General features: G+C 33.5%; 1 pseudogene; it reads left to right on the top strand.

Annotated features, from left to right (window-relative positions):
- The first annotated feature begins 3,396 nt into the window (after positions 1–3,396).
- Positions 3,397–5,032, top strand: LOC120166018 (annotated as a pseudogene).
- Positions 5,033–12,635: the final 7,603 nt, after the last annotated feature.

The raw sequence follows: 12,635 nt of genomic DNA, 5'->3' as shown, positions 1-12,635 counted from the left end.
TATTTTAATTCAATAAAAATAAAGATTTAATTAAAAAAATAATATATATATAGGGGTATTAATGTAATTATCCAAATAAAATTATTTTTTTTATCAGGTCGGGTCAGGTATTTTTCAACTTAAACTCAAATCCGACTCGATTCAAACATGACATCTAAAAAACCTGACCCGATCCGACCCAACCCAAAAATTTATTTAAAATTTTTTAACCCAATCAGGTCGGGTCGAAACTCGTCGGGTTAGAGTCTTATGCCCATTCCTATCCTAGCAGTAAGAGAGACATAATTTGTTGTCGCATGTGCGGCGCCATTAGTATCGCAATAAGTGTTACGAACAATGACTTGCGGGTGCGAGTTAAGCAATCGGCGAGCCTTAACAAATAGTAATGCATCACTGGATGATTATTATGGTGGTGCTTGAGCTGGTGGACCACGTTCATAGCATCACTTTCGACAATAGCGCACGGGAACTAAATCTCGACGGCCATACGAACACCTTGGCATATAGTATAGGCCTCAACTATGCCAAGCACTCCCAGCCAGGGTGGAAACATCGTAAGCTTGCGCCAGAACACCCACCACCGGGGAGCCCAGACGCCTCGGACAGGCACCATCAACATTTATTTTAATGGTTCCCCGAGGAGGTTTCGACCAACGACAATAGTTAAAGATCGAGGAATAGGTAGATTCCTAGATGTAGTGGGAGAGACCGCAACCACATAAGCAGAATGAAGGGCCTCAGTAGAGGAGATAAGATGCCAGCTAGGGAGGAGACAAGATTCATGGTAGAACAGGTTCCAGTGATGCCAAATCTTTCAAAGGAGAATTAAAGACAATAAATCGATCCAGTGAAAGCGAGGTTATCAGATATTCTAACCATTCACCACAAGAGTTGAACAATAATAAAGCGTCATCCACGATAAAACCAGCAGAGGCAATTATCGACCGTACCTTAGAACAATCATACAAGGCATGGAGTACAATCACATCCGAAGCACCACATAAACAACGTCCATTAGAAACCCCCGCCAAATATAACCGTCTCACAGGTAGAGCTTCATGCGAAGCACGCCAGCTAAATATACAAACCTATGGAAGAGTAGGCAAGTATGAAAAGAATAACCATAAATGGGACATAGGCAGCATATTAGATTGTCACCATGACAACCACGAATACCCAGAACATACGGAATATGTGCTGGAGGAATGACCATCTCAGAGTAGAATATTAGACTCAACCAGAGAAATGGGACATTTTAGAATAAAGTTGCATCTTCAGCATGAAAACCACGCTGGACCTCCCCGGTATTCCACACAAGGTAATTAGGTGTCATAAAATCACCACAAATATGTGGTTGGGAAGCATCAACATCAAGTGGACCCGTAAGTTAGATCGAGGAGGTACCACATCAACCCCCACAAAAGATAGGAACCCAACTGTTAATACCGATACACCAGAAGTAGGTAGGGCGCTAGAGAGCAGCAAATATACTACGCCATGCGAAGGCAGGGCCGACCCTGAGCCCAGGCGTGAAGAGCTTAGGACCCAAGTTTGAAGGGGCTCATTTTCCCCAAATATTTTTAACTTCCCAAAGCACAAAATCACATATTCAGGAAAAGCAGGGGCCCATTCTTCTCAACAATCTATCTTGTTTTCCATATTCTAACCCCAAATTAAAACTTTCAATCCCTAACACCACGACTATCAATCTATGCATTGGTGCTTTTGTATTCCACCCACCTCAAGTTTATTGCCAATAGAGGCCTGAATCCATCTCACTTGAATGATTTTGAGCATTCAGGGATGCTTCTCATGTTCTTCCTCTTAGGTTCCATCGTTTTGCTTTCAGAGAAAACGAGGTTAGTCATGGTGTTTTAATCAGTTCGTAGACTTTCTTTGTTATTTGATAATGATTTTTATGTTTTTTGTGTAAAAATATGAATGAAATGGGAAGAAGAAGAAGAGGGGAGAGGATCAATCATCAATGGACTTTTGCCTTTGTTTTTGTTTACTTTGGAATAACCGACACACAAGATTCCTTTTTGTTGAACATTATGTGAAAGCATAGAAAACTTGCTTTTAATTTTGAGAATCAAACATGACCTGGACATTAATCAAGACAATAATTAAAGAAATTGCTTTTAGGAACAAATCTTTCTCTTGATCTCACTTTTTGTTTTATGAATAGTTTAATAGTACCTATAATGAAGTTGCTGCCAAGTCACTTTTGTTTGCCCTCACTTTGCAGTTCCAACCCCCTCTTTTTCAGGAAAACACATGGAAAATAGCATTTTTTTTCTTTTTACTGCTTGATAAAAAAAATCTTGAACCTCCATTAAACTGATATAATCATGCTTTTGACAGAACATGTGTGAACTAGGTGGTCTCTGCCCTTGTTTACTTTACATAACAATAATAGACTTTTTCATGGCATATTTCATAATGAACTAATCCAAAATGTATCTTAGTCTGTAAAACAAGGTGTTTTTGAAAGGCATAGAGCCGTAGGGGACAGGAGGGAGGAAGTTATAAAGGTTTTACAACCCTAGATTAATGCTTCAAAAATTCAATTACATCCACATGCCTAATAATTAATAAACAAAACTGAAATAATGAAATAACTAATAGCTTAATAGCTCCGCATACTCCAAATGTGGGTAACAGTGTGATACATGTTATTTAAAAGCCCTTAATTTTATGTTTCCGCTCACTTGCTCTCTTTACTTTCTCATTTCCAGTCCAATTCGCTCTCTCATTTCCAGGCTTTATTTAAAAGCCCTTAATTTTATGTCAAACTCTATTATGATAAGAGATTTTATGTATCCGCTCACTTGCTCTCTTAATGATGTTTTTATTTTGGTGTTCATGTTATAACTATTAATATTTATGTCAACAGTGTCAATTATTAAATTGGGAATTTGTGATTTTATCTTACTCCAATGGGTTACAATTCTAATTGAAGAATCTAGGTGCAATTTTTCTTTTCTTATACTTATTTATTAGAATTGGATTGTGTTTGACTCTTTGATGAGATGTTGCCTAAAAAACATTTGTCTGGAAGTGGAAAAAAAAAGGAAGCTAGAGGAGAAGTTAAAGAAGTCACAAAAAGGTGCTCTTGATAAATTTGTGTTTAAAAAGGATGATTCTCATGAAACTTTGAATCAATCAACTGAAAATTTGCATACTGAAAATGAAAATCCTGAAAATTCTGAAAATGTGAATCATGAAGTGAATGATCCAATTGACTTTAATGATGTGCCAATTGATGAAAATGTTGAAAATTTAGGCATTGGTGAAGAAACACTTCCTCATTTGAATATATATGATCCTATAAATTGAGAGAATCTTTATAATAATGCGAGGGATATATTAGTTGAAAAAGGGCCCATAAGAGAAATGGATCTTGAATTTCCTGTTGATAGATATTATAGACATTTCTCATATGCATGTTATTCTAGAAAGTTGAGCAATGGTGAGACTAGTGATAGAAAATGGTTAGTTTATTCCAAAAATGCTGACAAAGTATATTGTTTTTGTTGCAAATTGTTCAAATTGATTAGTAATGTAAGTTTGTTAGCAAATGATGGCTTAAGTGATTGGAAACATATTAGCCAAAGGCTTAAACAACATGAAAATAGTGTTGAACATATGACTAATATGAATATTTGGAATGAATTGAGAGTAAGATTGGATAAAAATCAAACAATCGATAAAAATTTGCAAAAAGAGATTATGAAAGAGAAAGAGCGTTGGAGACAAGTGTTACAAAGAATATTCTCAATTGTGAAATGTCTTGCTAAACATAATCTTGCGTTTCGATGATCCAATGAAAAACTATATCAAGATAACAATGGTAATTTTCTGGGATTGATTGAAATGATTACAGAGTTTGATGTCATTATGCAAGATCGTGTTAGACGCATTCAGGATCGTGAAATTCATTATCATTATCTTGGACATAAAATTCAAAATGTGTTCATTTCCCTTTTATCTCAAAGTGTGAGAAATTCTATCATTAAGATCATTAAAGAGCCTAAATACTTTTCCATAATTCTTGATTGTACGCCTGATGTGAGCTATCAAGAACAAATGACTCTCATAGTTCGATGTGTTAATATATTAAATAACAAAGTTAAAATTGAGGAGTACTTTTTGGAGTTTCTAAAAGTGGATGATACATCTGGATTAGGAGTCTTTAATGAACTACAAAATGTTTTGAAGTCTCTTGATCTTAATGTTGATGATGTGAGGGGACAAGGTTATGATAACGATTCTAATATGAAAGGAAAGCACCAAGGTGTTCAAAAACGATTTCTTGAAATTAATCCAAAAGTATTATACATGTCTTGTGCTTGTCATAGTCTAAATCTCACTCTTGGTGATATGGCACATTCTTGTGTTAAAGCTATTTTTTTTAGTTGTTCAACGCATATATGCATTGTTTTCGGGTTCAAAGAGATGGAAAATTTTACTTGATAATGTTCCTGGATTAACTGTGAAATATTTATCAAATACTCGATGTAAGAGTCGAATTAAATGTGTCAAAGCTATTAGATTTCAATGTCCCCAAATAAGATTCGCTTTGTGTGAATTATATGAATCTTGTGAAAATGATGCAAAGTCAAAAAGTGAAGCTGAAAGTTTGGTGAATGCACTCTCAAGTTTTGAGTTTTTGCTTGGTGTTGTGATTTGGTATGACATTTTATTTTCTGTTAATATGGTAAGCAAGAAATTACAATCTAAGTCTATGTGCATTGATACTACCATAAGGCAATTAGAAGGTGTGATGTTCTACTTTGAAAAATATAGAGATGAAGGCTTTACAACTAGTATGAATGTAGCTAAAAGTCTAGCACTTGAAATGGATGTGGAGCCTATCTTTCCCATAAAACGTTGTGTGATTAGGAAGAAATTTTTTGGAGAGAATAATGAGGATAACGAAGTTGAATTGCCTGAAGAGTCATTTAGAGTCAATTATTTTTTGGCTGTGGTAGATATGACAATTACTTCTTTGAAGAATAGATTTGAGTAATTGAAGACATTTGAAAGTATTTTTGGATTTTTATATGATTCAAATAAGTTAAAGTCATTAGATGATAATGAGTTGAAAGAATGTTGTGCTCATTTTCATTCTACCTTTTCTCATGGCAATTCATCGGATGCTGACTTAGATGATCTTTTCTCTGAATTGAAAGTCTTGCAAATGACTTTGCCGATAGAATTGTTATCCGCCATTGAAATTCTTAAGTTTGTCAAATATGCAGATTGTTATCCGAATGCTTCAATTGCTTATAGGATTTTATTAACTGTGCCTATGACAGTAGCTTCAGTCGAAAGAAGTTTCTCAAAACTTAAATTAATAAAAACGTACTTGAGATCATCAATGTCACAAGAAAGGTTGAATGGTTTAGCAACATTAGCTATTGAGAATGAGATGATAGGAAACATTGATGTTATGTTATTATCAATGACTTTGCATCTCAAAATGTTAGAAGAAATCGTTTCTTATGAGAATTTGTGTATGTTGTTTTGTAGGTGAGAGGCATCAATTTTCGATTGAGAGAAACGATTCTAAGAGATGATTGAAGATATAATAGGAGTAAATTGAGTGAAAAATTATTATGTCTCTTTATATATTTGATAAAATAATGTTGGTTAATGTAATAGAATCTACTCGTATAAATTTTAATGAAAAAATTTGTTTGACGTTTACCGAAATTTATTCTTAAATTTTAAATTATATTTTTTAAGGGCTCTTATCTCTTATTTTGCTTAGATTCCTTAAAATGTAGACCGGCCATGTGCGAAAGACAGGAGGTCTTCAAGGACATCATCAAAAATATTACCCGAGGGGAAATATTTTGTCGGGTAATATTTTGCAGCAAGTACATGTGCAACAAGACTTCTCGGGTTTTGAAGACAACGCTAAATATTTAGCAGGGTCACCAGACCACCAATATGAACGAAGCACTGAGTCCATATCATGTATATTTCATCGAGAAATAAATAGCAACCCATCACATAAATTAGCAACGTCTAATCGACTGGTTTAATGTACACTACATGTCCCCCGTAAGAAAAGAAATATTTAGTCCAATCACGCACACGCGAGGCCACTTTGTCACGAAGGAAACCAGAAGTATTGAGTTCCATTACGACCAATTAGTAACGGCATCCCAAAATAATGCACCAGGTCGGAAACACATGAAACGCACAACCAGGAACTCAGTCGAGTTCGAACCTCCATGTGAGTGGAAAGACTGAAATAGATACTAGACTTCTCAAAGTTAACCTTTTGGCCAGAGCACCTTTCATAGAGAGTTAGAGCATCCTGAACACATTGAAACTTCGAATCCAAAGGACAAAGAAACAGAAGACAGTCATCGGCGTAGAATAAATAAGTGACGCGAAACCCTCCACGACAAGCACTGAGACCATGTAGCTGATGTTGGCATTATTCAAAGTGTAGTAGCGAAGATAACCCCTAAGCACAAAGGACAAATAAGAACAGGGATAAAGCATCCCCTTTCGAAGTATACGAGGGCGAGAAACGCTCTAAAAGGCAACCATTGATACAGACTCGGTACGAAACAGTGGAGACACGTGACATAATCAAATCAACCCAATTAGAAGCAAAACCAAGATGAAGAAGCAAAGCATGGAGAAAAGACCATTCAACCAGGTCATAAACCTTCTCCATATCCGGTTTAAGCGCACCACCACGACTACTATCAAATATCTACTTTTTTTGTCTGAGCATCTATCTTATCTTAATTAATTATCTTATTTTTATTTTGGATAAACTACATATATAGTCCCTCAGTAGTAGGATACGTTTTAGTTGGGTACCCAACTATAGAAAATTATAAATTAGTCACTCAAGTTGTAAAAATTGCAAAATGATCACCAACAGTTAATTTTTAATGAAAAATTAACATGAAGGTTAACAAAATTGACATAATAACAAACTTAACCCTTAAAATTTATATATTATTTTAATTTGATCCTAATTGTAAAAATATTAACCCTTAACATTTCAATATTATACCAGTTTAATCCCTAATAACCCATTTTACCCCACCACCCGTAAACCTTCCCCTTAATTAATTAATTTTTCTTCTTAAATTTGAAGCCAATTCAACCTTTTTTTTTTTGGAATGTATGGAAATTTGGGTTGTTAATATATTGCTTTATGAATGTAGATGAGATTGAAGTTAACTATGAATAGTTTTAGTGATGGGATTGCCTTGAGAAGTTTTAGAATCCATATAGGTGTTGGATCAAGAATTTTTGGTATAGTAATTGTGTAAGCTGAATTGATTTGAATGGGGAAAATATAGAAAGGAAAATTCAATCGTAATATGATGGTTATATTTTTAGGATTAGTAACAACAAACTTAATTAAGGAGAATTTGTTTTATGTGAAGATTGAGTAGTGGAGGGGAATGAGAATGTATTAGTAAGGATTGAATTGGTGTAATATTAAAATGTGAAGGGTTAAATTTTTAGAATTAAGGTCATATTAAAATATTATATAAATATCGAAGGTTAAATATATTATTTAATAATTTTATTACATGTCACGTTAATTTTCTATCTAAAAAATAATGACGGGTGATCATTGAGTAACTTCTAATAACCTGAGTGACCAGTTTGTAAATATTTATAGTCAAATGACCCAACTAAAAAGTACACTATAGTAGAATGACTACCTACATAGTTTATCATTTGTTTTATCACAAGAGAAGGATAGACCACCGACAGTTCGAAAAGTTTGAAGAAAAATTTTTCAACCAACCATCTGTAACAGCTAATTTATCGTATGAAATTAAATTAAATTAAAATCTGAGTTAGTTGGGGAAAAAAGATCTAATCCCGTACATGCTGTTGTCCTTCAATTATGCAATTCTCCCTCCTTTTCTTTAATTAAAACCTCTTTCATTTCCTTTGTTCCATGTGACCCGTAGGGATGATAAACAGGCGGGTCGGGTGCGGATACTCTCTTCCCCTTCTCTATATCAACCTAATATTTTTTAATCCATCACCCGCCCACCACCTATGATGGGTACAAATGTTTAAATTCACAGCCGCCCACACGGGTACATTCTCAAATCCATCCCCACACCCACTACCCACTAGCGACGTACCCGTCTAGACCCGCCTGAAAGCAAACTTAAGTTATACATAAGCAACAAACATAAAAAAACATGTTTTTTAAGAAACATAATAAAATAATCCAAGGATTATCTGAGTTAAGTGTTAATATAGATCTTAAAGTACAGAAAAATCATAATAAAAGACATAATTAAAGTTTAGAAACATAAATGATAAACACATAATGTTTTTGTTCTTTGACACAATATTCTAAATTTTCAGGCAATACTTGTGGCATTTGATACTCCAGTATTACAATCATCATTCTCTATTTCCTCTAATTGATAGCGATCCAATTTAAATTCACTACTACCTACATATATAATAGAAAGTAAAACTAATATAAGTTAGTAACTAAACTTTAATAAGATAATTAAGCACAATTTGACAACTAATATAAACTAAATAATAATATTACCTTTAATATCGGCCCAAAACCAATTCTGTGCACACATTAATGCTTCAATCGTCTCCGAAAGTAGTCGACTACGATAAGGACCAATTACTCTTCCACCTGTACGGAATACAGATTCTGATGGGACAGTGGAGATAGGAATGCTCAAAATATCCTTTGCTATTTGTTGGAGAGTTGGATAACTATTTCCATTTGTTTGCCACCAGTTAAGAATATCAAAATCATCAACAAATGGTATATTAGCAGTTTCTAAGTACCTGTCCAAATCAGATTTTTCAGAAATTGCAGTATTATTTTGCTCTACAAATTCAGCAAACTCGTTCAACATTGTTCCTTTGCCCTTGGGATTGAAAAAACCAACAGATTTGGTTTTGATCTTACTTGCTTGGTTATTACCATTTCTATATCCATACTCATCCACCAATTCATGTAGAAGATCGGCGCAGTAACGAGATTAAAGACTAAAGAAGATATCATATTAAAGACTAAATATCCCTAATATTTGGTTAAATTACATGTTATATCTTATACAATATCAGAATTTATAACTTAGTCTCTAAAATTACACCTAAATTCATAATGGTCCAAAATTTAATGGATATTTAGCTGGGCGGGCGGATGCGGGGCGGGTAATGTCTCAAACCCATTACCTGCCCACTACCCGCGACGGGTATCACTTTCTAAATCCACACCCGCCCACTACCCGCTAAAATTATACCCATCCCCGCCCCAATTAGAGCGGGTGCGGTGCGGAATCCACGAAACTATACCCGTTTGCCATCCCTAGTGGCCCGCCATGTCTTCTTAGTTCTTACCTTGTTCATATATGCTTTTTAATCAAGGGTATGTTACTATTATAAAATATTGTTTTATTGAGTATTCAATTATTAAAATCTATAAAATAGTCCTCTAATTACAATACATTGCTTTGTTGAGTCCTTTGATTATTAAAAGTTACAAAATGGTCGTCTGACTATTTATATGTTCTAAACTAGTCATTCTCCGTTAAAAATTTGACGATTGTCTGAGTTGGACATTAATATGTTAACTGTGATATGATAAACTCATATTCTAATGATGTCTATTAGCATCGTCGTTACTTTCAAGCACTGACTCGATGACATAATATTTCAAGCATCGGTTCGACAACATAATATAAATAGAAACTCGATCTACAAAATACAACTCAAACAGTTCTGTGATCAAATTTTATCATATCTCATTGAACATGTTAATGTCCAGCTCAAATGATCATCATATTTTAGTTGAAAAGGACGAGTTTGGAACATATAAATAGTCAGATGATTATTTTATAACTTTTAATAGTTAAATGACTCAACAAAGTAGCATCTAATTAATAAAATTAGTATATCAAACTTATATTTTTAAAGAATTTTCATAAGTATCATATTTATTTTTATATTTTAGAATATGAAAAAAAAATATTATGGTCTCTGGTAGATAATTATATTATTTTTCAATGTATAAAATCTATTTTTTAATAACTCAAAGTTAGATATTGTTTTAAATAATTATTTTTTACAATAATATTTTTTCACCTCATAAAAATATAAATATTTAATATATTAAATATAAAGAGTATAAAATGCTTTTAATGACTCAAATTTATTAATATTTTAGTGAATCAAATTCTTTTTATATAATTATTATGTTTATAATTTTGAGTAAAATATGAAAAATAAGATTTGAGAATGATTCATACGAAAACTATTCATTATTTCATAGATATTTTTGTTCAACGTAGCATAAATTGTACAATACCTAAGAATTTGGAGATAATGACATTCCCACCATTTTAATAAAAAAATGCATTTTTGGTAATAAGTTATTACATGGTAATAATCTTTTCTATGAACCAAATATGATAATACAATTTCAGAAAATATTATTCCATTTGGTAATGATTTTTTTCGTGAACCAAACCCCCTAAGGTAAAGGGAGCTTTGCCATCGCAAAGTTTCGATAAATTTACATTATACTTGTAACCCCCTCAGACCGATGCGAGTAGCCCGATCCGATTCGGGAAGTCACATTAGGGCCACCGGAGCGACACACCGTAAAAATAGCGGAAATTTTAAAACTTTTTATCAGAACATGTAAACTTATAAAATTATTTATCACTATTTAAAAATAAAACAGATTTCCAAACTCGTATATAAATCAAAATACAATTACATGCCCCCTAATCACAAGTACCATACTCTGCAACCACGCCGGAAGAACTCCCTTACTGAAGTCGATAGATGCACTGGTACAATTGTTTTAACATGAAAAGGTGAGTAATAGAGTGAGCTTTGGAAAGCTCAGTAATACAGAACTACCAGATGATGCTGCTACATGACATGTAGATAAATGTAAAGCCATATAATTTCCTTATTAAATCATATGTATACCAGTTTGCAGAGTAATTTGGGGTTCCCTTAGAAGTTCATCGAGTAGAAGCCATGAATCTCAGTTCATAAGAAACCTTTCAAAGTATGACATTTTCAGGAGATCGAATAGGATGTCTAGTGTGTTCCAACAGTATAATAAAATCATAATAGGTACAAATCATAGTCCAGTAAATCTCACAATTTCGTAAAAGAGTTTAACTTTTGAAAATCATAGTTTAAACCATTTTCTGGTACACCATCAGTAGTTCCCAAAAATTATTTTCCATATAGCTTACTTTATGCACATAGCAAAAAAAAAGCCGACTTAAGGATAGGCTATGAAGCTTGTATCCTTAAGCCCAAGTCAATAAGTCCATATAGCTTACCCTAAGCACACAGCAAAGGAAAGCCGACCTAATGAAACATCTTGGGGCCCTCAAGATCCACATTAGGCCCATTTAGCTTGATCAGAGCTATTCCATCGTAATTCAATTCCAAAATTCAATTGCACCGTGACATAAATTCCATAAATCCAAAAACATGGTAATCATATACCATTTCAAAACAAAAATTAGATAGCAGCCATATTCCATAAATTGTCACATAAAATTGGTGCATCCATAAAACAATAACCAATGAATTCGGTGTACCACATATTAAAACCAATAAAACAGTTCAGTAATAAGTAGAGAACACACTAGAGAATCCAAGTATTTCCAGAGGCCATTGTAGTTATCATTTTGGATAACATTAAACTTATGAAATTTGAACGAATTCCTGGAACAAGGTCCTATTGAGGAGAATCGATTACTAACCGATCTAGCCAGACATTTAATGTTGATACATTAGAATCCCACTATATTTTCGTGTGCTTTAGGAAAACGTTCAGGAACCTTTATACATAATAATTCTAAATTCAGATTTACTGCGAGTGATTCCATTACCCAAACAATCAGGGGTATTTAGGAATATACTTTAAATTCATAGGATTTCAGCCCAATTGAACCAAATGAGATATTCAGAATCTTTTCCATCTGCGTTACTTGTTTTTTTTTCAAACATGACCGAAGTAAATTTTAGATGAAATATAGAATCGGAGATTCAAGTCATTTATAATCTACGACTATCGATCATATTATCAAACAACTCGAGTTACACAACTCTCAAACTGATGCATGTCAACAAGTCAATTCATTATCCTTCCAGTGTATTCACTCTTTCATACCATAGTGCATATCCATAGATCATCCCCATAATCATCACTAAATAAATCTTCCAACGGTCTTTATTTCATTTCCACGTTTCAACAATATCAGGAAATACTGACGTACTTGATCCATGGCTCATAACCCATAATGACAATTCATCGTGTAAGTTCAACAGTGTTTCCAAACTCATCAAATCACCTATTTAATCCTTAGTCATTGATGTTACTTAGTTCGTTTGGTAAGCAAGTCTATCCCGATTACTTTAAAGTTTTCCAGAATAATTCAGACGTTTCTGAATTTCAAATACACGTTGTACTTTATTTCATTTCAATTTATTCATATAATAAAGTCATTCTGGTATTCGTGGTTGATTTGACTAACGACTACCCACTTATTAGTATTGTATGCGCTCTAGAGTTGAGTTGCGCCAAGTACTTCCAGAATTATCATCGATCCAAATTTGAG

The sequence above is a fragment of the Hibiscus syriacus genome, unplaced genomic scaffold, assembly GCF_006381635.1.
Source record: "Hibiscus syriacus cultivar Baekdansim isolate YM2019G1 unplaced genomic scaffold, ASM638163v2 tig00111621_pilon, whole genome shotgun sequence".
NCBI lineage: Eukaryota > Viridiplantae > Streptophyta > Magnoliopsida > Malvales > Malvaceae > Hibiscus > Hibiscus syriacus.
The sequence above is the reverse complement of the archived record's forward strand: the minus strand, read 5'-3'. Positions and strand labels throughout refer to the sequence as shown.